A 27,210-nucleotide genomic window follows, 5' to 3' on the forward strand; every position below is an offset into this window, starting at 1 on the left:
AAAACCACTACTTGCCGGCAGACAACCAGAAAAGGCCCCCTTTATTCCCACTCTCTGTCTCCTGAAAATTACCCACTGCATTACCTATGCTATAATCTTTCCTGTAATACCATGGGCTCGGAGCTTGTTAAGCAGCCTCATCTGCAGAACTTGTCAAAGGCTTTCTGACCATATAAGTTGTCAGTTGAATATCTGCAGGCTTCAGTTCATTATCTTTGAAATGCCATAAGACCATAAGACATAGAAGCAGAATTAGACCATTCAGTGCAATGAGTCTTCTGCACTATTTTATCATGGCTGATCCTGGATCCCACTCAATCCCATACACCTACCTTCTCACCATATCTTTTGATCCCCGACTGATCAGGAAATGATCAACTTCTGTCTTAAATATACATATGGATTTGGCCTCCACGATAGTCTGTGACAGAGCATTCCATAGGTTTACTACTCTCTGGCTAAAAAAATTCCTCCTTACCTCTGTAAATCTGTCAGGGTCCTGACCATTAATTCTTCATATTCTCCTAATTCCCCTTTCTCTGTGTTCTCCCAAGGTCCTTGATTGCAGCACCTGATTCTCATCTAAACCTGCAGCATAAATACCCTGGCTTTGCATTCACTCATCACCAGATCGTTGTTTCAACCAGTGTGGTAATTCACGTTCCCAGCCACTTAGGATTGTGTTTTCTAAGTTTTACTTCAGTACCAAGGTTTGCCAGTGTAACTGTGTCTCTCCCTGTCAAGATAAGTATTGTCTACCCCCTGCCTTTCCATTTGCTGGTCAATTCCAGACACACTTACACCATCGTCTGCACCCCAAATCTGTCTCTGTGCCAGTGTCCTGCATTTGGGCTCACCCATTCTCTGTAACAGAGCAATCTGGCCCCATCATAGACCCAGTGGACACAAACACCATCCAACAACAGGATTCCCAACTGGGGTAACATGACCAAATTCTCTAGGAGCTCATGGGGAAACTTTGTTCCCTGTCTGCTCACGTCGCACAGATCAGTAACCCGGTGGACCGTGTCTCCACACATATCACTCAAACCACAGCTGGAAATCTGCCCGGAGAGCCTCACGTACCAGAGCCAGAGCACTATGCTGGAGAGCTGGGGAAGTACCGGGGTTTCCTCCTTCAATGCACCCTGGTGTTTGAGCAGCAGCCATCGACCTACTCCACAGAGAAGTCTAAAGTCCCTTATGTTATTGGGTTGTTAAGGGGAAACGCACTAGCATGGACCACTGCAGTTTGGGACAACCAACCCGATATCTACACATCCTTCGCCAGTTTCATTGCAGAGATGAGCAAGGTCTTCGATCACCCAGACCGCGGTAAAGATGCCACTAAGCACCTAATCACTCTCCGCCAGGGCTCCCGCAGCATTGCTGAATATTCAGTACATTTCCGTACATTAGCAGCCGACTCTAATGAGTCGCTCCAGGGGGTATTTTGGGGAGGACTCAGCAGCCTGGTGAAGGACGAGTTGGCGGCGAGAAACAATTCCGACAGCCTGGATTCCCTGATCTCCCTGGCCTTGGACAATTGCCTCCGGGACTGCCGTAGAGACAGAACTGGTCGCCCACCTCTTTTTGACACTTCTCGGCTCTCTTTACTGCCCCTCGCCAGAGCAAGCCTCTCTCCCCCTCCTGCACCCTGAGTAGCTCCCACCCCTGTTGCTTCGACTGCCCCGGGAGAGGAACCCCTGCGGCTGGGGTGGGCCTGCCTTTTTCCCGCGGAATGTCTCCGGAGAATGAGAGCGGGCGAGTGTCTATACTGCGGTCAGTCTGGCCACTTCCTTGCTTCGTCCAAAAGCGGGTGGTCACCAGTAGCAGTGGGGACGTTGGTGAGCCAGACAACCTTCTCTTTCGTCCCCCGAACCCGAATGCAGCTTCAAGGAATTCTGTATCATCATCAACAGTCCTTGCCTCTGCTAGCGCTAGTGGACTCCGGCGCAGAGGGAAACTTCCTGGACGAAAATCTAGCCCTCCAAGCCGGGTTTTCTCGTGAGCCCCCTGGATGTCAATGTGCTAGATGGAAGACTCCTGGCCCATGTCACGCATTGCCCAGAACCCCCGCTTCTCCTTCTCTCCAGAAACCATCGGGAAGTGGTACGGGTCAATCTAATCTCCTCTCCTCAGGCCCATTTAGTCCTCGGCCACCTGTGGATAAGCCGTCATAACCCCCACATTGACTGGTCCACCGGAAAGATAGCTGGAGCTCGTTGTGCCATTCCCCTTGCCTGCAATCAGCCCTTCCCCCAGTGGAGGTCACTGCTATCTTGTCCGCCTCTGATCCCCCTGACTCGTTCACTGTTCCCATAGAACATCATGATCTTGGGGAGGTGTTTAGTAAGCAATGGGCCCTTACTCTGCTTCCATATCGCCCTTACGACTGCGCGATTGACCTTCTCCCCGGAGCCTCATTATCCACCAGTCAGCTGTATAGCGTGTCCATCTAGAAAGCACGTAAGCAAAGTCCAAAGTTAGAGCACAAGGTGGTGAGACAGGATCTGCAGAGGGTAATTTTGAAACAACTCAGTCATGTTCTAAGGATAAAGTGCCAGATCTGCTTTGTAATGAGAAATCAGAAGAAAAAGAGATTCATAAAGTGGAGTATGATCAGTCCCGATCAAAAGCTGACCTGCATACAGGTATTAAAAATGAAGAAATTGTAGAAGGGAAAAAAGTTATTGTACACCAAGTTAAAGGAATGGCATTTAGGAGAAAATTAAACAAATAATATAGAAGAAAAATCTGAAAATACATTCTCAAAGTCAAGTGAAAAATTTGAAAATGATCAGTCTAATAATGAAGGAACTGATATAGAAAATTCCCAGTTGCCTTTTAAAGAAAGCTGTTCGGATACTAAGGAAATTATACACGCTTCTCCAGGAAACATGGTGCAAATAGAAAATTTGATAAAACCTGAAGACAAGTTAGAGGAGAAATTGGCTGTAGTGGATGGACCTGTTGAAGCCATACCAGTTCAAGCACAAGAGGAGGACAGTCCAACACAATTGCAAGAAAGGCTACAAAGGTTGAAGATAACGCAAGAAACTGACCAGTGATGTAAGTATCTAAAAGAAACCAACCACTCGTGCAGCCAAGAAAGATAAGCATTCCTGAGCATTTGTCTGTAACTGAGCAGGTAAAGCTTTCACTGACTTCCTCAAAAGAAAAACCAACAACTGATTTAAAGTCAGGAAGATCTCCAAGTGATTCTTGAAAGATCATGACCAATGCATCTGTTATCTCTTCACAACCTCTCTCAGGACTCTGGGACATAGTCCATCTGGTCTAGGTGACTTGTCCACCATAAGACCTCTGAGTTTACCTAGCATTTTTTCCTTTGTAATAGCAATGGCACTCACTCCTGCTCCCTGACGTTCACTGAACTTTGGCACACTGCTAGAGTCTTCCGCAGTGAAGACAGATGCAAAGCACCCAATAAGTTTATCAGGCATTTCTTTCTCTCCCATTACTGCTTCACCAGCATCATTTTCCAGTGGTCTTGATTCTATAATTTAAAATGTGTTAAAACCTGGCTTCATGAAAATGTATGAGAAAAGGAGTTAAGAATCAAACACACTCTCAGTGCAGCAGTACTGTTATTACTCCTAAACCAAACAGGAAGGCAATGATTCAACCATACGTCATTACCCCTTCACCCTTCTCCCATTACTCATTGCTGATCTACCTTAGCGTTTGCTTAAAAAAAACTTCTACTGTAAAAAATTCCAACCTTGTTTCAAAATATTTTTGAGTTGTTCTCTGTCTCTGTTATCTCCCACAGTGCTCAGAGATAGATGGGATCAAGTCTCTTAAACATCCCATATTTTATTTCTCCACTAACAGTTATCTTCCCTTCAGCTGCCCATGCACTAAGTTCTGAATTCTCTCCTTAATCTTCATCTCTGGTTCTTCATTTCTTCTTAAACATTCACACTAAAGCCCAAGTCTTGATTAAATTTGTGTATTTGCCCAACCATTTCTTTAAAGTGCAAAGTTTAAGTTTATCACTATAGGCATTCACACACATGCTATAAACATCATAAAATAGCTATTTGCAGCAGCAATACAGTGTTTGAAAAACATGATAAACATTAGATAATATAAATTTAAAGTAACGTAAATTATACATAACTTTCTTGACATAATAAGCATAAATTTTGCTCTGTAATACAAACTGAGGAATTGTTTTCAGTGGCACTGCAACGTATTCAGAAATGTGCTAGTCAATTGGCTTCAAGGCTGTGCATTTGGCCCAGAACTGCTTTCTGTGGAGTGATCATTCACAGTCTTTATTACGTTTCTTTATTTTATTGGCAATATTCAGAGGATGAACATATGATAACGACTGCTCTAGAGACCCACAAACAGACAATGGGAACAGAATATTTTCATGTCTGACTGTAAAACCACTTGCAGTAATGCCTCAAGTCTCTTTGTGGGCAAAAGGCTGCAGCAAAGATGAATGTGTGATATTACACTAAGCTCTACAATGAAACACAAGAAACAGGATAGCGAGAAATTGTTGCGCCTGCTCTGCCATTCAAAAAAATTACAGTTCATCATTTAATCTTGAGATCATTCTGCACACGTTCTATAACCCCTGATTTTGATAAAATTTCAAACAAAATTGATGCTTGTCTGTGTTGAATTTGAAGAATCTGCAGAGAAACCTATGGACTGCTATCCAACTGAGAATTTCCAGCAAAGCAACTAGACATAGCATCCACTGCTTCCCACTGAAATTTTCCAAAAGGTGCATAAAAAGTATTTCTCTGAAATAACTTGTGTTTTTCCTTCAAGTGTTGACGGGCTCTATTTGGTCTTTAAACAAAAATCTGCCTCTTCTAGTTCCATTACTTTTACTTTTTAAAGCTTATTTTAACGTGTAACATCTGTGTAGTGCTGGTCTGATCTTGTGGAAAAATCCAATTACATGTTACTACACCATCAGAAGCTTTACTTTGTGTATTGGAGGGAAGCAGTGAATTGAAAATACACACTTCTGGAGGTAAGTTTTGTGATTAAAAAATAACAACATATACAAATATACAATATATATTTTGTGTACAGTTCTGGTCACCGAATTATAGGAAAGATATGGACAAAATAGAGAGAGTAGAGAGAAGATTTACTAGAATGGTACCTGGGTTTCAGCACCTAAGTTACAGGGAAAGGTTGAACAAGTTAGGTCTTTATTCTTTGGAGGGTAGAAGGTTGAGAGGGTCTTGATAGAAGTATTTAAAATAATGAGGGTGTGCTGTCTTTACGACAGTTATTTAGTTTATAATATTTTCGCTTAGTAATTCATTCAATAGTATTTTCTAGTTAGAATTAGAAGTGTTTAAAGTATATTCATTGCATGTAAAATATATCGGCATGCGATGACGTCACATCCGGTTTCGCCGCGTCTTGTGGGAAAATACCAGTTTGAAATTAGCACGAGGGTGGGGGCTTACCACGAGGCACACCTGAGCAGAAGTAGTTTTGCAGGCATGAGAAATCACAGTGAGAGCAACGCTGTAAGTTAATAGATAATCGATATATTGAACTAAGATGTTAATGCCGATCCTGTTAGAAGTAACGACGGTAGATAATGTTTATGCTTTCGTTAGTTAAAGAGTCGTGGATAGTTTGCATGGAAGTGTATTTAAAGTAGTCAATGGAGCAGGTAAACTCTCCCTGTATACTGCACCTTAGTGTAATGTAGTTATAGTCACCTTTGCAAGTATTTACACTTGAAATGTGATATTAAGGAAGGAACAAATACTGTATCAATCTTGTATTGTTTTATCAACAGTTTTCACCATATGTTAATGTGAAGAGTGAACAGTAAATGGTTAATCTTACTGCGATCTGGTTCTTATTAACTGGTTTATCTCGACGTTAAATTCGGCGTTCGTGACACGCGAAGGAGAACGTTACAGAGGGGATAGATCAGATTGACATGGATAAGCTTTTTCCATTGAGAGCAGGGGAGATTCAAACAAGAGGACATGATTTGAGAGTTAGGGGGCAAAAGTTTAAGGGTAACATGAGGGGGAATTTCTTTACTCAGAGAGTGGTAGCTGTGTGGAATGAGCTTCCAGTAGAAGTGGTAGAGACAGGTTCGGTATTGTCATTTAAAGTAAAATTGGATAGGTATATGGATAGGAAAGGAATGGAGGGTTATGGGCTGAGTGCGGACCAGTGGGACTAGGTGAGTGTAAGTGTTGGCACGGACTAGAAGGGCCAAGATGGTCTGTTTCCATGCTGTAATTGTGATATGGTTTATATGGTTATAAAATACTTACATGAGTAAGAAAAGTTCAAAATTCCAACAGACTGTTTTATGTGCCTAATCTCAGATAGCAAATTAAAGTCAAATTCCTTTTTAGTTAGAATCAGTGAGGTTCCGAGAAAAAGTGTGATTAATAAAGTAGTTAGCCATTTTGTTTGCTGCAGCAAGTTGTCGTGTGCTTCACCAGCACCATCATAACCAGACATCCATAGACATCCAGACAACCAGACAGCATAGTCAATTTTAAATTGTCCCATTTCGGCCTAACGATTTAATTGCCATGGAGGATTTCTTACTCTTGCGGGTTAATGCCTTTCCTGACAAGTGCTTGGCCTGTGAGACTTGTGGTTGTGAAACATTCTCAGGTACTGTGGTCTCCACTGAAGTGGTTGTACGAGTTGACTCTGAGGCTACAGGAAGTGGTTCTGACAGCTCTAGATACTTCCCCCCTTCTTCATTTTTCTTCTTCTAGTTTGTGCATCTTGACCTTGTAAAGGTTGGTTTAGTTCACTGGATTATTCTCTTATTAAACCAGGACTGCATGCTTAACCCCCTGTGTCTACTGGCTTTACACCTATGACTGTTGGGCTAACTACAGCTCCAATACCATACTCAAGTTTGCTGATGACACCACTGTTGAGGGCAGCATCAAAGGTGGTGATGAATCAGCATGCAGGAGGGGGATTAAAAATTTGACAGAGTGGTTTTGTAACAACAATCTCTCACTCGATGTCATCAGGATCAAGGAGCTGATTATAGACTTCAGAAGAAGGAAACCAGAGATCCATGAGCCAGTCCTTACCATAGGGTCAGAGGTAGAGAGGGTTGGCATCTTTAGATTCCTGGGTGTTACTATTTCAGAGGAGCAATCCCGCACCCAGCATGCAAGTGCAATTGGAAAGAAAGCACAGCAGTGCCTCTACTTCCTTAGGAGTTTACGGTGTCACCTGCCCCGTGAGTTTCTGGTGAGCATGACGTAATTGTCTCATGACAGTAGGGTGATGTGATGTCACGTGATGGCATGCTCCAGCCAGTATAAAAAGGAGACTGTAGTTTGTTGCGTAGTTGTTTTGTTGAGAGTTACAGTCAGTGGTTATGTAATCGTAGAAGGAGAGAGTCGAGAGAGAGAGTGAAGAATTACCAGTTTCATACAAACCCTAAGAATTGGGTAGATATCAACAGCATTCTGTGTGTCTCAAGTGATTGACGTGGATTGTGGCACACATTTTTGGTTAGCCCCTGCGTGGTCCTGGGTGTTGTGTGGTGACCACCTCTGGCGAAAGGTCAGTTACTTTGAGAAATGTTATTCCTTGGGATCTCTTCGGAAAAGGCATTTCTCAGCTGGGATCTGCGTCAACAGTTTTGTCTTTTCTTCAAGCATCCATCATAACTGGTTTGGGAAGTCTCTCCTCTCACTTACATTATGAATCATATGGACTTATTAAACTACCACTTTAATACTGTGCTTGAGTAAGATATGTTAAGGATTGTCTCGAAGTTCGACTGTTTGATGGCTATAGATGCATAACACTGTTAACTTCCATTTAAATCAGTCTTTTTTTAAACTTTTTGATGTTTTTGAGTAGAGGTTAATGAATTTCATTGTTTATTTATAAAAACTCGACTCAATTTCATATCTATTGTTGCTGGTGCATTAAAAATATTGGGGGCTCATCCAGGATATGAACATATTTGGATCTTAATTGATTGTTTAATTATTGATCTGATTGAGAAAAGGAAAATACCTGATTCTTTTTGTTTGATTTGTTTGTGTGTGGAAATCAGCAGCAATGGATGTTAAATTCTTTCTGGCACCACCAACTCCTGAGGTATTAGCAAAAGTCAAAAGGGGTGTGGTACTGGAAAGTCCTAAAGAGCTGGAGCTTACAGAGATAAAGCCGGCTATGTCAAGGCCAGAGGTTCAGAGGAAAATAGCTGAGTACTATATATCTAAGGGGGACTTTGATGAGAAGATGATAGAGAAATTTCCTGTAAGTGAAGAGGAGATCCATTTACGACTGGAACAAATAAGATTAGAGAATAAAGAAAGACAGAGGCAGTTTGATGCCAGAGAAGCTGATAAACAGAGGAGAGAAGCAGATAAACAGAGGGAAGAAGCAGATAAACAGAGAGATGAAGCAGAGGAACAGAGGGAAGAAGCAGAGGAACAGAGGCAATTTGAGTTACAGATGCAGAAGATGAGGCTCGAGAATCCAGCTTATAGTTCTAGGAAACCGGTTGTACCATTTATTGCTAGTTAGGAAGTTAAATTGGTTCCTCCATTTAATGAGGCAGAAGTGGATAAATACTTCCAATATTTTGAGAAAGTTGCTCTGAGTTCACAGTGGCTGAAAGAGGGCTTGTTTGTCCTTTTACAAAGTGTCTTTAGAGGTAAAGGACAACAGGTTTATATGGCCTTAGCTGGTGAACAGGCAGCTGGTTATGATACTGTGTAAAGCTTATGAATTTGTTCCTGAAGGTAATAGACAAAGATTTAGAAGTCTGAAGAAAGCTGTGAAGCAGACTTATGTGGAATTTGCTTATGACATATCTGTGTGTTTGGAGCAATGGTGCTCATCTATAAATGTGAATGGAGGTTATGACAACTTGAAAGAGTTATTTTTAATTGAGGAATTTAAAAGGTGCATCCCTAAGGACATAAAGGCATATTTGGATGAAAGGGACACTGCCACATTGTGAGAGTCTGCTAAATTAGCAGATGAGTATGCTCGAACCCACAAGAGTAAGATTACTCCAAGTAAAACTTTCCAAAAGAGTAGCATGGATAGTCAGGGTAAACCAGAAATTAAATCAGAAGCAAGTGTTAAAGGTAAGTATGAAGGGGCACAGGTGAAGGAAAAACATTTTGGTCCTATTTGTCACTATTGTAGGAAATCTGGTCATGTTATGGCTAACTGTTTCTGTCTGAAGAAGGAAAAGGAGGCAGTTCCAGGTGCCTGTGTGAAAAACTTTGAAACACCCATAAACCGGTAGGGTTCAGACATTCGAAGGAAGCTCTGTCAAGATCTGACCATGTAACGGTCCAGTCCATGAAATCTGTATTCTGGTTCATGGTCCAGTCTGTGGATACTATACTCTCTATATTCCATTTTTCCCTTGTTCTGTTGGATGCAATAATTGAGGCACCTGATTGCTGTTTCAGGCTGGCAACATAAATAGCTCTGGGGATCAGTGATTCCTTGCTGGACCATTCCTATCAGAACCCTGTGAGTTACCTCGTCTGCGACTTCTTCAGGATTCCTGTCAAGTTAACCTGCCGGAGTGAGACTGGAGCCTTGTCGCGACAAGATAAGGAACAGTCTATTGTAGTGTGGTCTTGCAGCTTCATGGCCTTGCTTTCGCTAGGGAGATGTGATCTTTTGCTGCTGCCTTAACTGGAGATTTGTCTCTTCATGTTCTGTGTATAAGAAGAGTCCCAGCCCTATGTCCTGTACCCAGTCAGGGGTCCCGGCTCTGTGTTTCATGTTCCAATCCAGTCCAAGTCAAGGCTTGGTGTTCCCAGTCCAGTCCAAGTCAAGGCTTTGTGTTCCAGTCCCTGTCGAGTGTCAAGTCTGATCCAAGACCTGAGTTCTTGCCAAGATCCAGGTCCGGAGTCCCTGTCCAGTCCCCTGGTCCCGAGTCCCTGTTCAGGCTCATAGTTCCAAATTCCTCATCCAGGCCCCGTACTCCAAGTCCAAGTCCTAGTCCAGGTCCTGTGTCTCTGCCTAGTCCAGCACCTGTGTCCATATCCAGCTTCATTTCTTTCCACTTTTGCTTTGCTCTCCCTGGATTTCCCTCTGATCAATCCTTGTTTCCCAACTTCCCTTGCATTATTGATAATATTTATCCAGCTCCTATTACTTCAGAGTCTGTGTCTTTAATTTGACACACAGACTCTATGTGAACGGCCAAGTCAGACATGCACACTGCAACACAGACACTGTAGTTAAACTCTCACCCTCCAAGGTCCCCTGTTGTTGAAATCACTCCCCCACACCCCCCCCCCATGTCGCCGATAATCCAGGCAAGCCTGTAGGTCACCAAGAGGCTCCCATAGAGGGGAGGGTATTGTCGCAGTCTGGTCCGTGATGTCCACATTCTGGTTCATGGTCCGGTCCGTGGATTCCGTACTCTGGTCATTCCATTTTTCCCTGGTTCCGTTGCATGCCTTAATTGAAGCATCTGATTCTCATTTTGGGCTGGCAACATATATAGCTCTGGGGACCAGTGATTCCTTGCTGGACCATTCCCGTCTGTGACTTTGTCAGAATCCCCATCAAGTGAACTCGCTGGAGTGAGACTGGAGCCTTGTAGCATCCAGATAAGGAACAGGATATCATGGTGTGGTCTTATCTCTTCATGTCCTCACCTTCACTAGGTAGGTACGGCCATTTGCTGCTACTTTGAGTTGGGAACTGTCTCTTTGTGTCCTCGCCTCTGCTGGGTAGGTCTGGTCATTTGCCGCTACCTTGAGTGGAGATTTGTCTCTTTGTTTTCTGTGTATAAGATGAGACTCGGCCCTATGTCCTGTACCCAAGGAGGGGTCCTGACTCTGTGTTCTGTGTTTAAGAGGAGTCCCAGCCCCATGACCTGTATCCAAGGAGGTGTCCCGGCTCAGTGTTTCATGTTCCCAGTCCAGTCCAAGTCAAGGCTTGGTGTTCCCAGTCCCAGTCAAGTGTCAAGTCCAATCTGTTATGTACACCTAGGGATAATTTTTTCTGTGGTCTGTCACTTTAAAATGCCGAAAGAATTGAGACTAATTCTTGCTTTTTTGGATTTCTACTGACTGCAGAATTGCAGGGTTGCTATGGTGAGCAGCGATTGTTTATACAAGTGGTAGCATGTTTTGAATAAGCAAGGTCAGATAATTCCTCTTACAGACATGAAACTCATGAAAGACTCACAGTTAGAGTCAAGATAGATTTGGTCAATGGAAGACTCCAATGAGTTGGTCGCTGGTTAGAACTTTCAGTAGCCCAAAAGAGGTGAGTTAAGATCGATCCAGAGTATTAATAAATGACTCTCACAAGTTCTGCAACTAGAATAAGTTTGCAGGAAAAGAAGAGAGGAGAGGAAGGTTTGGAACAGAAGAAACCTAGTGACAAAGAGATCACTGTTTGGACTCTCTCTAAGTAGCCCATAAGGGTGTGTTTGTTTCCATTAGGCTATGGAAGTGTGATTGTCACTTAGTTAATCCACCGGAGTGGGTTTTCTGGTGAGAGGAAATCCTTTGTGAATACCACGTGTGTGTTTACCCTTTGTCTGGGTGTGGTAGTTCACTGAAGAAAGGCACCCCTGTGGCAAATCACTGTTGGAGTTAATTCATATGTCCTGGAACTAGATAAGTGGCTATCACATTGTGTGTTTGGGGTAACCTTGTGGAATCTGCCGGTATGACAACACTTGCTGGGGTGGTGGTTCTCTTGAAGATGGTCCCTTTTGTGATAATCTACTGTTGGTGATAATCCATAAATGGATTTTGTTTGAATATCCTGTGGCCATCACTTTGAGATGTTCTGTAGCTGAATTTGGGTGTGATACCACTTGCGTTGGAAGGATATTCGTTGGAGATCATTGTCGGAGATACTTCATGTGTGGAGTGGAACAACTTCGGAGATAAAACCTACATCTGGGCTCCAACTTCCAAGCTCCTCGTCCAGGTCCCGTGTTCCAAGTCCAAGTCTTTGCCAGGTCCTGTGTCTCTGTCTAGTCCAGGGACTGCGTCTGTGTCTAGCTTCATTTCCTCCTGCTTCTGCTTTGTTCTCTCCTTAATTTCCCTCTGATCAACCCTTGCTTCCTGACTACCCTTGCATTATTGATAATCTTTGTCCAGCTACAAGTATTTCAGGGTCTGGGTCTTTCATTTGGGTCTGCTCACAACATCCCCTTGCAACAGACTGAGCTAGGAAGAGATTCGATCATTTCATGTCAGGAGACTTGGGCTTCTCAGTCACTTATTTTAGACAGTGTTCTAAAGTTTAGTGATGAGACTGACACTGATGAGGTAATGCTTATATGAGGTATTGGGGGCAACCTTATGTCTGTACCTCTGCACAAAGAAGTTTTAAAGTCAGGGTTTGTTTCAAGAACAGTTAAAATAGACTACGACCCAGTTTACCAGTGGATGGTGTTTCTTTATGTTAGGGAATGACCTAGCAGATGGAAAAGTTGTTCCTGCTGTGCAGCTAACCACTAAGCCCATCACTGATGATCCAAAGATGGATTCTAACATGTATCCCTCCTGTGCAGTAACCCGAGCAACGGCCAAAAAGTCTGCCAAGGCAGATGGTTCTGTGCAGCATGGGTCTGCTACCCACAACAGCTCAAATCAGGATTCATGTTTTGATGATTTGTCACTAACTTTTCTACCTTCATTATTTAATCAAGATCCTTGTTGTAAGTCTGACCATAATTAGTTGTCTTTGTCTAGCAAGGAGATTATAGTGGAGCAGAGCAGAGATCCTGAAAATGCCACCTTAAGAGAGAATGCTCTTCCAGATAGTGAAATTGAGAAAGTACCTGTAGGGTATTATTTCAAGAGTGGAGTGTTAATGAGGAAGTGGAGACCACCTGAGCTTCTGACAATTGAGGAATAGGCAGTTGCTCACCAGGTAGTAGTTCCTAAAGTCTATAGGAATGAGATTTTAACTTTCGCTCCTAGTATACCCTTGGCTGCCCATTTTGGTGTGAACAAAATAGCGAACAAGGTTTATAAACACTTCTACTGGACTGAGTTGAGGAAAGATGTAGCAACGTTTTGCCAAACTTGTCATATTTGTCAGGTTGTAGCAGTTGGTGAACCGTGTTCAAAAGTTATTGTAGATTGTGTTGGCCCATTGCCAAAAATGTGGACTATGTAGTACAAATACCAGATCGATGAAGGCCAATGCAGTTTTTCCATGTAAACATGATAAAACCACATTATGAAAAACAGTCTGCCACTATGACTGTTGTCATCAATAACAATGTGCCTGATCTGCCTGGGAACTTGGTAGCTGATACATCTGAGGCTATTTCTGCCAGACTACCAAATTCAACAATTTTGGGAAATATTGATGAGAAATTGGCTGATCTACAGCCACAGCAGTGGCAGCAAATGAAGCAGTTAATTATGAAATTTAGGGATTTATTTTCAGACATTCCAAAAAGAACCACAGTAGCCTCACATGATGTAGATGTTGGAAATGTCAAACCAATTAAGCAACATCCATATTGAATGGACATGGAAAATGTAGAATTTCTGAACATGAGATAGAATTTAGGTTTGAAACTGAGATTATTAGACCCTCTACTTCGGATTGGAGTTCTCCTTGTGTCATGGTGCCTAAACCAGATGGTAGTATTCGGATTTGTACTGATTACAGAAATGTGAATGCTGTTAGAAAAACTGATGCGTCTCCAATCCGTAGGGTAGATGAATGTATGGTTGGAAAAGCTATGTTTCTTTCAAAGATCGATCTGTTAAAAGTGTATTGGTGTGTTCCACTGATGGATAAAGGTAAAAAAATTTGGCATTTGTAATACAATCTGTGTTATATGAACACAATGTTCTGCCATTTGGAATGAAGAATGCTCCAGGAACCTTCCAGAGAATGATTCATTCTGTAATTCAAGGGTTAAAACATACAGATGCCTATATTGATGATTTAGTCACAGGGAATGACACTTGGGAAGCACATACCTCTGCAGTGGAAAACCCGTTTGAAAGGATTTCAGAAACCAATCTGTTAATTTATCTAAAAGTGAATTTGGCCATGCCACTGTGACATATCTTGGTAATGTTGTGGTTCAAGGCAGGATGGCTCCTCTTCATGAAAAAGTTCAGGCAATTTTGTAGGTTCCCACTCCAACTGGTTAAAAGGCACTCAGAAGGTTCTTTGGAATGGTAAGATAGTACCACAAGTTCTGTAAGAACTTTGCCGAGATTGACCTTCCATTCACTAACCTCCTGAAGAAAGGTGAGAGGTTTGTTTGCAAAGAGCAGTGTCAGGAGACTTTTGATAAATTGAAAGCTATCCTATGTCACCAACCTATGTTCAGGTCAGCTGACTTTGAGAAGCCATTTTCCCTAACTGTGGATGCCAGTGACGAGGCTGCAGGAGCAGTGTTACTGCAAAGGGATAATTATGATTATGTTGACCATCCTGCGGCCTACTTTCCTAAGAAGTTTAATGGCCCTCAAAGAAATTATTCAACATAGAAAAGGAATTATTATCTCTTATTTTGGCTCTGCAACATTTTGATGTATATGTTGGTGCAAATCAGAAACCACTCATGGTTTACACTGATCATAACCTATTGGTATTTCTAAGTAAACTGAAAAACAAAAATAGAAGGTTGCTTAATTGGAGTTTAATTTTACAGGAATATGATCTCTTAATAATGTACATTAAAGGCAAAGATAATGTAATTGCCGACTGTCTGTCCAGACATTCAACTTGCAGTATAATTTTTTTTAATGGAGTGGAACTTTGATATTTGAACTCCGACCATATGTTATATTAGTTTGTAGGGTGCTGTATGATAATTGTATGTGTATTGTGCATTTAGTAAATTTTATGCATTTGTATATTTTGTAAATTTTAGTTATAATTTTGCTCTTGATAGATCAAAGTTTTCTTTTGTTGGGAGGAGATGTTACCTGTCCCGTGAGTTTCTCGTGAGCATGATGTAATTATCTCGTGATATTGGCATGATGTAATTGTCATGATAGTGGGGTGATGTGATGTCATGTGATGGCATGTTTCGATCGGTATAAAAGGGGAGACCACAGCTTGTTGCATAGTTGTTTTGTTGGGGAGTCACAGTCGGTGGTTATGCAATCATAGAAGTAGAGAGAGAGTCAAGAAAGAGAATGAAGAATTGCCAGTTTCATCTGAACCCAAAGAATTGGGTAGAAATCAACGGCATTCTGTGTGTCTTGAACGTGATTGATGTGGATTGTGGCACACACTTTTGGTTACCCCCTGCATGGTCTCAGGTGTTGTGTGGTGACCACCTCCGGAGAATGGTCAGTTACTCTGAGAAATCTTATTCTTCGTGATCTCTTCGGAAAAGGCATTTCTTGGCTGGGATCTGCATCAACAGTTTCAAGCATCGATCATCACTTGTTCAGGAAGTCTCTCACCTCACTTACTTTATGAATCACTTGGACTTCTTAAATTACCAGTTTAAGATTATGTTTGAGTAAGATCTGTTAAGAATTGTCTCTCAGTTCAACTATTGGATAGCTATAGATGCATAACACTGTTAACTTCCATTTAAGTTAGTCGTTTGTTTATTTTCCTATGTTTTTAAGTAGAGGTTAATAAATTTTGTTGTTTATTTATAAAAAAAGACTCAATTTTCATATCTATTGCTGTTGGTATGTAATATATTAATGTCATTCCAACAGGAATGATCTTTTCTCCAGTTTTAGTTCTTTCTTGGATATCTGCAGGCTCTAGTTCAATATCTTTAAAACGCCATTCAAACTCATTTTCTGCAATGCTGAAGGAGCTGAGCTAGTGTCCAACTCTATTTTAATTAATTTACTGTTCACTTCTGGTGTAAGCCATATTAATTGTTTCCTGTTAGCTTTCCCATTGTAAATCTCAATGCTACTCAGTTTTGTTTGACTCTCATCATTATCAGATATTTTATCAACAGCAAGCAGTTTAGATCCTTCTTTTCTGAAACAGCACTTTAGCTTTCTTATATCCTTTTCTCTTCCCTATGCAATACATTTATTGTTGTCAACCTGACATGCTGATGGTACATATCCTAATTTGCTGCATTTTCTGCAAGTGATGCCCTTTGTCCCACATTGGTCTGCTGTATGTAGGCCACTGCCACAGCAGCAGCGTAATTTGTTCAGCCAGGCAGATTTCTGTTTAGTTGCTGCAATTTTGTTCATGCTCACTTACATTCCTGACGTCAACTCAAGTGTATCTGTCTGCTGTTTTCTTTGATATAGTGAACTCAACTGTTCTTTTGAATGTGAGTTGTGGATCCATTAGAGACAATTTTTGAATTCTTTCTTGAAAGATTCTACAAAATAAACAATCTCTCAGAGCATTATTAAAATGATCACTGAACTGACAATGCTCAGCGTATTACTTCAATTCAGCCATGTATGCTGCAATGGGCTTCCTTTCCTTTAGATTCTTTATATGAAACCTAAAGCATTCTGCAATCAGCAATGGTTCTAAATATCCCTGTATTACATCCGTGATATCAGCAAAACTCATTTCAGCTGGTTTGGTCAGAGCAGTTAAACTTCTAAGCAAACAGTATGTTTTTCTTCTATTACACTCAGTAACTCTCACACTTTTCATTGGCCATTTCATTTGCTTTGAAATACTGCTCAATGCATTCAGTATATGACACCAGTTACATTTTGCACAATTGAATGATTCTATCTTTTCATCTAACCAGCAATTTCTGCTTTTCAAAAAAAAATTACTATTATTATCACCCGGTACTCACTGTTCTGAACCTGTGAATTTCATCTGTTTTCTGCCTTTATTTTAACTCAACCATCTTTCTACCTTTCTGAAGATTAAAAAAAAAGCATGCTATGCTTTTTTTGAAACTCAAACTAAACCCATTAAATGAATGGGAGCACAAGAGGGTTGACCTACTTCGGGGTGGTGGTGGTGTGCAGGAGAAGAGCCACAGTGACCAGGTCTCGGAAACTGAGTCTGGTGCTGTGGCTCAGCAGAGAAGAGAGGTGAAGAGGACTGTAGTAGTGATAGGAGATTCCATAATTAGAGGAACAGAGACAAGATCCTGTGGATGTGAAAGAGACACCCGGATGGTATGTGCCTCCCAGATGCCAGAGTCAGGGATGTCTCCTATCGGGTCCATGGCATTCTGAAGTGGGAGGGTGAGCAGCCCAAAGTCTTGGTACATATTGGCATCAATGACATACTGTAGGTAGAAAAGGTGAGGTGGTCCTGAAGAGATATTTTAGGGAGCTAGGTAGAAAGCTGAACAGAAGGACTTCCAGGGTAGTAGTCTCTGGGTTGCTGCCGGTGCCACGTGCCAATGAAGGTAAATTAGGATGATATGGCAGATGGATGTGTGTCTGAGGAACTAGTGCAGAGGGCAGGGGTTCAGATTTCATTAGGATCTCTTCTGGGGAAGGTACGTCCTGAACAAAAGGGAGGAGGTTACTCCTGAACATGAAGGGGACCAATATCTTTGTGAGCAGGTTTCATAGAACTGTTCAAGGGCATTAAACTAATTTGGCAGGGGGGAGGAACTGGAGTGGAAGATCTGAGGATGGAGTAGTCTTCTTTTACAAACAGAGGCAGTGTATAATGAGATTGCTAGCAAGGAGAGGATGATGATAGGCAAAATAGCAGTCAATGGGATGAGTTCCAATTAAATGGGGGACAAAATCAAAAAGGACAATAAATACCTAACTGAAATGTTGTACCATATTTGAATGTATACAGTTTATGGAATAAGGCAGATTAACATGTAGCACAGTTACAGATTGGCATCACTGAATCTTGGCTGAAAGAAGATTTTAGCTGGGAGCTTAACATCCAAGAATACATTTTGTATTGAAAAGACAGGCAGATAGGCAGAGGTGGGGAGGTGGTCGAGTGACTCTATTGGTAAAAAGTTAAATCAAATCCTTTAGAAAGAGATGATACAGAATCGGAAGATGATGAATTGTTCTAGGTACAGCTAAGAAACTTCAAGGTTAAAAGAAGTCTGATAGGGGTTGTATATAATCCTCAGAACAGTAACTAACATTAACAATTACAAAAGATATAGAAAATGCTTGTCAAAAGGGCAATGTTAGGATAGTCTTGGTGGATTCCAATATGCAAGTAGATTGGGAAAATCAGATTGGTGCTGCATCGCAAGAGGGAGAATGTGTAGAATGCATATGAGATAGCTATTTAGAGCAGATTGTGATTGAGCTCACTTGGGGAACAGCTATTCTGGATTGGGCTTGTGAATTGGAATTGATTAGAAAGGTTAAAATAATGGAACCCTTAGAGAACAGTGATCACAACATGGAGGCATTCATCCTGCAAATTAAAAAGGAGAATCTAAAGTCAGATGGATCAGTGTTACAGTGGTTTAAGTGGATTTACAGAGTTATGAGAGGATTGAAAGGCATTGATGGCTCAGTGTCTGATGGAAATGATGAGTATTTCATGACTCTAGGTCTGTACTCAACTGGAATTTAGAAGAATGAGAGATGATCTCATTGAATCTTATCGAATGCTGATATTCCTCGATAGAGTGGATGTGGAGAGGATGTTTTCTATGATGAAGGAGCGTAATAACAGAGGACTTTGCCTCCGAATAGAGGTATGTTCTTTTAGAATGGAGATGAAGAGGAATTTCTTTAGCCAGATTGTGGTGAATCTGTGGAATTAATTCCCACATGTGGCTGTGTAGGCCAAGTCATTGAGTACACTTAAGGTAGAGATTGATAGATCCTTGATTAGACTGGGAAAGAAAGGATTCAGGGACAAGGCAGGATATTGGGGCTGAGAGAGAAATGGTCAGCCATGATGAAATAAAGCAACAAACTCAATGGGCCAAAATGGCCTAATTCTGCTCCTGTATCATATGGTCAATTATCTCTGTCCTCTTTCCAAACAGAAATATAGCGCACCTTTTTTTTTAACTCAGCCATCTTGCTGCACCAAGTAGGCAGTCATCTCAGGTTCCGTAGACAATACTCTTCTTGGCACGCATTGCATCTGTCTTTGTACACTCCAGTCCTCTATTAGGAATATCCTAAATCTTTCTGCTTCTTTCTGTAATGAAGATCTAACCAGTTTCCCACAACCATCATTCTCAATTATCTGGATGAACATGTTCTTATCTTGAACAAATTCACTTACAATTAATCCATTTCTCAGACCTGCTCTCACTCCTCCTTCCAAACAGAAAACTGAGATAAAGTTCCCTTAATCATCACATTTCACTCACCTGTCCAACAATCTAACATGTCACCCTTTGTCATTTCTGCTTATTGTAATGGGATTCTACCATGAGCCATATCTTTCCCTTCCTACCACTTTCTGTCTTTTGCAGGGACATTCCCTCTTGTGTTCCCTTGTATACTTATCCCTCTCCACTCAACCCCCCCGACTCCTGGAAATTTTGCCTGTAATCACAGGATGTGCAACACTTGCTCTTGCACTGTTATCGTGATCCAAAGAACCAAACAGATCTTTCAGGTGAAGTAAAGTTTGATGGTCTCCTCCTCGAATATCATCTGCATTCAGTACCTCTAATGTAGCCTCCTTTACACTGGCAATATCAAGCACAGAATTGAACACTTATTTATAGAACACCTACTCTCTCTCCACCATGGCCATCCCACCTGCCCAGCATCTTGTCATTTCAATTCCACTCCCATTTCCACCTGTCTGTTCTCAGCCTTCTCCATTGTCAGAGTGAGATCCAACAAACTAGAGCAACACCTCATATTCTGCCTAGTTGGTCTACAACTCGATGGAATGAGCAATGGGTTTTCCAATTTTGAGTAACCCTTATGTCATGTATTCCCTCTCTGTCCCTTTCTCATATCCACCCTCTCCAGACATCCAAACTCTGATGCAGATACAATCACTATCCCTCATCCCTCCGCCCGATGGAAGGTGTTTCATTCTGTAGTTTCTTCCAGCAATTTGGTTTATTTTGCTCTGGATTCCAGCACCTGAGGTTTCTTGAGTCTCCATCTGGTTTAACCACCTATTTCTTTATTCATGAGCACATAGAAACACAAATAATCCAGAGATGATAATAATGGGCATTTTGCACTTTGATCTATAGTCTAACCCTTTAAATACTTATTGCAGGACCTTATCATTTTATTTTGAAACCTAGGTCATGAGGTCCAATCTGAACTTTAACCTCTGGATGTTTTACCCCTTTTTAGAATTCCTGCTGCAGCTCTGACTCATCCTGACCTAGCACCAGGTAAGGAATGCACTATTGAAGAGGTACAAGAGACTGCAGCTGCCAGAAACTGAAGCGATGTGCAAAGCACCAGAGAAATTCAGCAGGTTGAGCAGCAGCTATGGAGGAAAATCAACAATCAGCATCTTAGGTTGTGACCTTTCATCTGGACTGGAAAGAAAGAGGGGAGATGTATATAAAAAGAAGTGGATGGAAGTAAGTGCTGGTAGGTGATTGGTCAATGTTAGTGGGGGGATGATAGACAGATGCCGGCAACACCCAGCTGTACCTCTTAATCTGTCCACAATGGCATTCAGAGTCTTCTCTCCTTCCCTGAAGTGCAGATTCTAACATCTGCAATCTCTTGTGTCTCTAAGGTATAAATATTCATCTGTTATTTTTCCCAGCACTAGTACTTTAAAATCCACCTCAAATTCTCTTCCACTTTTGGGGACGTCACGGGATGATGTAGGATCGAGACGCTGGAACCCAGCTCTCCCATAAAAAATCAATAAATGAATGACTAAGTGAAGAAAAGTTAGTCAATACTTCCTAAAAGTTATTTATAAACTACTCCGGATTGTTTCAAGTTAAGCCTCACAAACAGAAGATGAAGAAAACTAGTACCGTGAAGGCAACGCAAGTTGGAACAGAATCAAGGCCCACTTCTGCCAAAGAACCGTGGACTCAGGTACATTATACCACCGGCGATACAGAACAGGAAACTGCAGCAACATCGACCATTTCTAAAGGAAAAGATCAACGAGAACTGTGCAAACGTGAAGGAAGGAGCATACGCAAACGGGAGCAACCAGAACTACAAATCCCAGTTACAACTGAAACTGAAAGTGAAAGTGAATCTGAGAGAGAGTCAGATTCTCTGGAAAAATCAGACAAAGATAGAGGCAAAAGTCTTTCTGGAAATATGGAAAAGACTTTGATGCAAATAATGCGTAAATTAGGCGCATTAAAAGTAATCAAAAGAAAAATGACAAATATGGAGATGATGTTTGATAAAATGACAAAAAGACAGGAAAAAATGGAAAAGAGAATTATAGATTTGGAAAGTACAATGGAAGACATAGTTGAAAGAATGAATAAAATGGAAAATGATATTACTGCCTGGACATCAGAAAGAAAACAATTTATGGAAAAATTTGATAAGCTTGAAAATTTTAGTAGACGAAACAATATTAAAATTGTTGGACAAAGAAGATATAGAAAGAGAAGATCCAATAATTTTTTTCAAAAATGGATCCTTGAAAAATTGGAAATGAAAGAAGATACTCTTATTGAGATTAAAAGGGCTCATAGAGCTTTAAGGCCAAGATCTCATGCTGATCAAAATCCACTATCAATTTTGATAAGATGCTTAAGATACCAAGGTAATGAAAAGATCCTGAAGGCGGCTGCCCAATGTGCCAAAAAGAGAAACGGGCCGTAGATGATAGCAGGGAAGGCAGGTCTTTTTTATCCTGAGATAAGTTATAACCTTTTGAAGAGAAAGAAGGAATTTAACCCAGCGAAAAATGTCTTATGGGAAAAGGGTTATAAATTTATAATGCGCCACCCAGCAATGCTGATAATTTTTTTGGAGGAGGGAAAAAGATTTTTTAACGATTATTGAGAAGCGGAGGAGTTCGCACAAAAACTTGCATCTATTCGCTAATTACACATAGAGACTTCCAAACGGGATGAATTAAAGATGAAGATAGAGACAGTGAATGGAAGTGATGGACATTTAAGGAAGTTACAGGGGAGAAAAGCAAAATTTCAGAAATACTAATTGAGAATAGTATTTTTTTTCTTCTTTTATATATATACTTTTCTATGTTGTGGGGGGGCTGGGGAGCTTTGGATCGGTTACTGCAGGATTCACATGTGTAATCATGGCAATTGCCATGACCCGTACAACAGAGGGGGGTAATGTTGTGTTCCTTTTTTTCACAACATTATTAGGGGGGTGTATTGTTTTTTTATTTATACTCTATTTTTCTTCTATCTTTCTGCCTGGATGATTGGTGGGGACACACATAGCAACATGGAGAATTTTAAAAAGTTTTCCCAAGAGACCACGAAAGTTGAAAGATTAGGTATTATTATAGTTTGGAGTAACATAATTAAAAATAATGACTAATTTACTGAATTTTTAAAGTTTTATTGTTAATGGGCTTAATGGACCGGTAAAAAGAAAAAAGAATTCTAACATACATTAAAAAAATGAAAACAGATATAGCTTTTTTACAAGAAACACATTTAACAGACAAAGAACATCAGAAATTAAAAAGAGACTGGGTTGGAAATGTTATTGCAGCTTCATTTAATTCAAAGGTGAGAGGAGTTGCAATTTTGGTTAATAAAAATTTATCAATTAAAATACAAAATGTATTAATTGATTTGGCGGGGAGATATGTAATTATACATTGTCAAGTTTTCTTGGAACTATGGACTCTTATGAATATTTATGCACCAAATGAAAATGATGTAAAATTTATACAAGAGGTCTTTTTGAATTTGGCTAATGCACATGACAAAATATTAATAGGTGGAGATTTTAACTTTTGTCTAGATCCAGTTTTAGATAGATCAACAAAGGTGGTCACAAAATCAAAAGTAGTAAAATTAACTCTATCATTGATGAAAGATTTACACTTGATTGATATATGGAGAAGAATTAATCCAAAAGAAAGAGATTACACATATTATTCAAATAGACATAAAACATATTCAAGGATAGATTTTTTCCTATTATCAACGAGTATTCAAGATAGAGTGAAAAATGTGGAATCTAAAGCGAGAATATTGTCAGATCATTCTCCTTTGATAATGACAATGATAATGACAGATAAAGAGGAATCAATTCATAGATGGAGATTTAATTCAATGTTACTAAAATGTCAAGATTTTTACGATTTTATGAAAAAGCAGATTCAGTTCTTTTTAGATACAAATTCACATTCAGTTGATGATAAATTCATATTGTGGGAAGCAATGAAGGCATATTTGAGAGGTCAGATAATGTTATACTTCCAAAATTAAGAAGGAATAAATGATAGAAATAGATCAATTGGAAAAAGAGATTACAAAATTAGAAAAAGAATCTCAAAGAAATATGACAGAAGAAAAACGAAGACAACTTATTAATAAGAAGTTACAATATAATACACTCCAGACATATCGAACAGAAAAAGCAATTATGAGAACTAAACAGAGATATTATGAACTAGGTGAAAGATCACATAAGGTCCTTGCATGGCAGTTAAAAACAGACCAGACTTCTAAAACAAAAAATGCAATTCGAACAAGAGTAAATAAAATTACTTATAAACCTTTAGAAATTAATGAAACTTTTAAGAATTTTTATTCTGAGTTGCATAAATCAGAATCACAAAATGATAATGTCAAGATAGAAAGGTTTTTATCACAAATAACTCTTCCAAAATTAAATACAGAAGAACAGAAGGGATTAGATATTCCTTTTACATTGAAAGAGGTCGAAGAAGCCCTAGGCTCACTTCAAAGTAATAAGTCTCCAGGAGAAGATGGTTTTCCGCCTGAATTTCATAATAAGTTTAAAGATTTATTAATTCCTCCTTCTAGGGAGTTAATACATCAAGCGGAAAGAACGCATAAACTTCCAGAATCTTTTTCGACAGCTATTTTAATAGTATTGCCAAAAAAAGATAGAGATCTTTTAAAGTCAGCATCATATAAACCTATTTCTTTATTAAACACTAATTATAAAATAATAGCAAAAATCTTATCTAACAGATTATCTAAATACTTACCAAAATTAGTACATATGGATCAAACAGGATTTATTAAAAACAGACATTCATTCGGCAGATAATATAACTTGGTTATTTAGTATAATTCATTTGGCACAAAAGAGGGAAGAAATGAGTGTGGCAGTTGCTTTGGATGCAGAAAAAGCATTTGATAGATTGGAATGGGATTTTTTATTTAAAGTATTGGAAAAATATGGATTAGGAGTATCTTTTATAAAATGGATTAAAACCTTAAATATTAATCCCAAAGCTAAAGTAGTGACAAATGGTCAAATTTCAACACCATTTCAGCTAACAAGGTCATCTAGGCAAGGTTGTCCATTATCACCTGCTTTATTCATGTTGGTGATAGAACCATTAGCTGAATTAATTAGAATGGACCCAGATATTAAGGGTTTCAGAGTTAATCAGGAAGAATACAAGATTAACTTATTTGCTGATGATGTTCTGCTTTATTTAACAAACCCATTGCACTCGTTGTGTAAATTATCCTATAGATTAGAAGGATATGGGAAAATATCAGATTATAAAATAAATCAGGATAAAATCGGGATTAAATACCTCTTACTAAAGGAGATTATAGTCAATGTCAATTACTTACTCAATTTAGATGGCTGACAAATGGTATAAAATATTTAGGTATAAGAGTTGATAATGATATAAAGAACTTATATAAATTAAATTACTTACCATTACTGAAAAAAATTCAAGAAGATTTTGATAAATGGATGGTATTACCAATAACATTAGTAGGTAGAGTAAATACCATAAAAATGAATATATTCCCTAGACTACAATACTTAATTCAATCACTACCAATACAACTACCACAGAAGTTTTTTCAAGAGTTAAACAAATATCTGAGTAAGTTTCTTTGGAAAGGTAAGGTGTCAAGAATATCGTTGGAAAAATTGACATGGAAATTTGATCTAGGAGGGTTACAACTTCCAAATTTTAAGTATTATTATAAAGCAAACCAACTTAGATTTATTGCATCTTTTTTTGAGAAAGATAGACCGGCATGGATTAGAATAGAAATAGATAAAATAGGAGAAAATACACCAGAAGATTTTATATATAAATGGAATCTAAATGGATACGGGAAAAAAAAGAATCTCCTATATTAAAACATTTGATTGAATTATGGAATAAGATAAATGTTGATCATGAGACAAAGAAATCTTTATTAGCAAAGAGATCTTTAATTCAAAATAGACTTATTCCTTTTACAATGGATAATCAACTTTTATATAATTGTTTTCAGAAAGGGATTAGATATATAGGAGATTGTTTTGAAGGAGGCATATTAATGTCATTTGATCAATTAAAGAATAAATATAAAGTATCAAACAATACTCTTTTTTGTTACTTCCAACTAAGAGCTTATTTAAGAGAAAAATTAGGTCAAACAATGTTATTGCCAAAATCTAATGAAATAGAAATTTTAATTCAAAAAGGAAAGATTAAAAAATTTATTTCTTGTATGTATAACTTGATTCAATAAGGCAATTAAACAAGGAGTCCATAAGTCAAGACAAAAATGGGAAAGTGAATTGAATATTAAAATTGAAGAAACAAATTGGTCAAGACTATGTCTTGATAGTATGACAAATACAATAAATGTCCAGTTAAGATTAGTGCAATATAATTTTTTACATCAATTATATATAACACCACAAAAAATAAATAAATTAAACCTGAATTTATCCGATCAGTGTTTCTGATGTAAACAAGATATCGGTACTTTTTTACATTCTACTTGGTCTTGTTCTAAAATTCAACCTTTTTGGACAAATTTAAGAGTTTTATTGGAACAAATTATTGGAACACAACTTCCACATAATCCAATATTATTTTTACTAAGCGATATTGAAGGGATAAAACCAAAACCCAAATTGAATAAATATCAGAAAGAATTTATAAAAATTGCATTGGCAGTAGCCAAAAAGGCTATTGCAGTTACCTGGAAATCGGATACATACTTAAGTATAGATCATTGGAAGAAGGACATTTATGGCTGTATTCCACTTGAAAAAATTACTTACAATTTAAGAGATAAATATGAAACATTTTTGAAAATTTGGCGCCCTTATTTACAAAAGACAGGATTAAATATATAGGTGCTCTGAAGATGAAATAATTGGTTATTTGGGGAAATAAATAAATATATATACTAACGTTATTACGAACTCCATGGAGCATGTGGGGATCTTCCGATATCCAGGCATTCTTTCTTTCTTTCTTTCTTTCTTTTCCATTCTTTCTTTCTTTTTTATATAGGGATGTTAGGGGGAGGGGTTAAGGGGAGGGGTAGGGTATGTATTTTTTTTTCAAATATTTTCTTTTATTTCTGTAATTATTTGAAAACTCAATAAAAAAAGTTTAATAAAAAAATTCTCTTCCACTTTTTTGTCCACTCATCGGCTCCAACTCAGCCAACTGATTTTAATTGACTTCAAGTGAAAAGATCACAATTACAAAGAGGGGTTCTCACTTTAGGTATCTTGTTCTACTTCAGTCCAGCACAAAGCGTGGAAGACTTTGGAATACATGGTTCAGGAAGTAACAAGAGAATGCATGCATCCACGAAACAGCAGATATATTTAAAAAGGGAAGGTGTCTATTTGTGCTACATAGGTGCAAGGAGGTACTCTTGGTGTTAGATGAATACATAACATTTTAGATATTAAACTATAAATTTTTGGCATCAGACAATGAACAGGGTAAAGAAGGACTGACATAATTAATTGCAAAGAATTTGGCAAATTGTTTTTTATTGCCTTTCCAGTGGTTAATTAAAGACAACTTGCCATTTTGCACTGAATTATAAACATGTCGAAGCACAGTCTGGAATGAGAAAAACGCATATTTAAGTGATATTAGTTAAAGAAACAATATAGGAACCTATAAAACAAATGGTCATTCAGCAAATAAAACTTTTGAATAATTGGTTCTGCCAACACAAATGTAATAAAAATGCTAAATATTTTAGTGGAGCACATAGAGGTAAAAGCAGATTTGCACAATGCTAAAGCATACTTCCCATTACTGTTGACTGGCTCCTTATTAAATGCATTTAGAAAAGTAAGACTATTTTGCAAGGGGAGATGTTCTTAATTGCAAACATAAAAGCTCCAAATTTCCTGAGAGGATCTGGAGTTTTGCAAGAAACCCAGGTTAGACACTGCAGGTTGAGCAGTTCACAGGGAA

At 39.1% G+C, this 27,210-nt stretch overlaps 1 protein-coding gene across 1 annotated transcript in view; it reads left to right on the plus strand.

The window, feature by feature from the left end:
• The first annotated feature begins 5,277 nt into the window (after positions 1-5,277).
• LOC132395483 (uncharacterized) overlaps positions 5,278-27,210 on the plus strand; it is a 221,060-nt gene continuing 199,127 nt past the window's right edge. Inside the window, exon 1 of the mRNA XM_059972174.1 lies at positions 5,278-5,534. The gene's annotated coding sequence lies outside the window, so the exon portion shown is untranslated. The remainder of the gene's footprint in view (positions 5,535-27,210) is intronic.

This window comes from Hypanus sabinus, chromosome 6, assembly GCF_030144855.1.
Source record: "Hypanus sabinus isolate sHypSab1 chromosome 6, sHypSab1.hap1, whole genome shotgun sequence".
In the NCBI taxonomy this organism is placed as follows: Eukaryota; Metazoa; Chordata; class Chondrichthyes; order Myliobatiformes; family Dasyatidae; genus Hypanus; species Hypanus sabinus.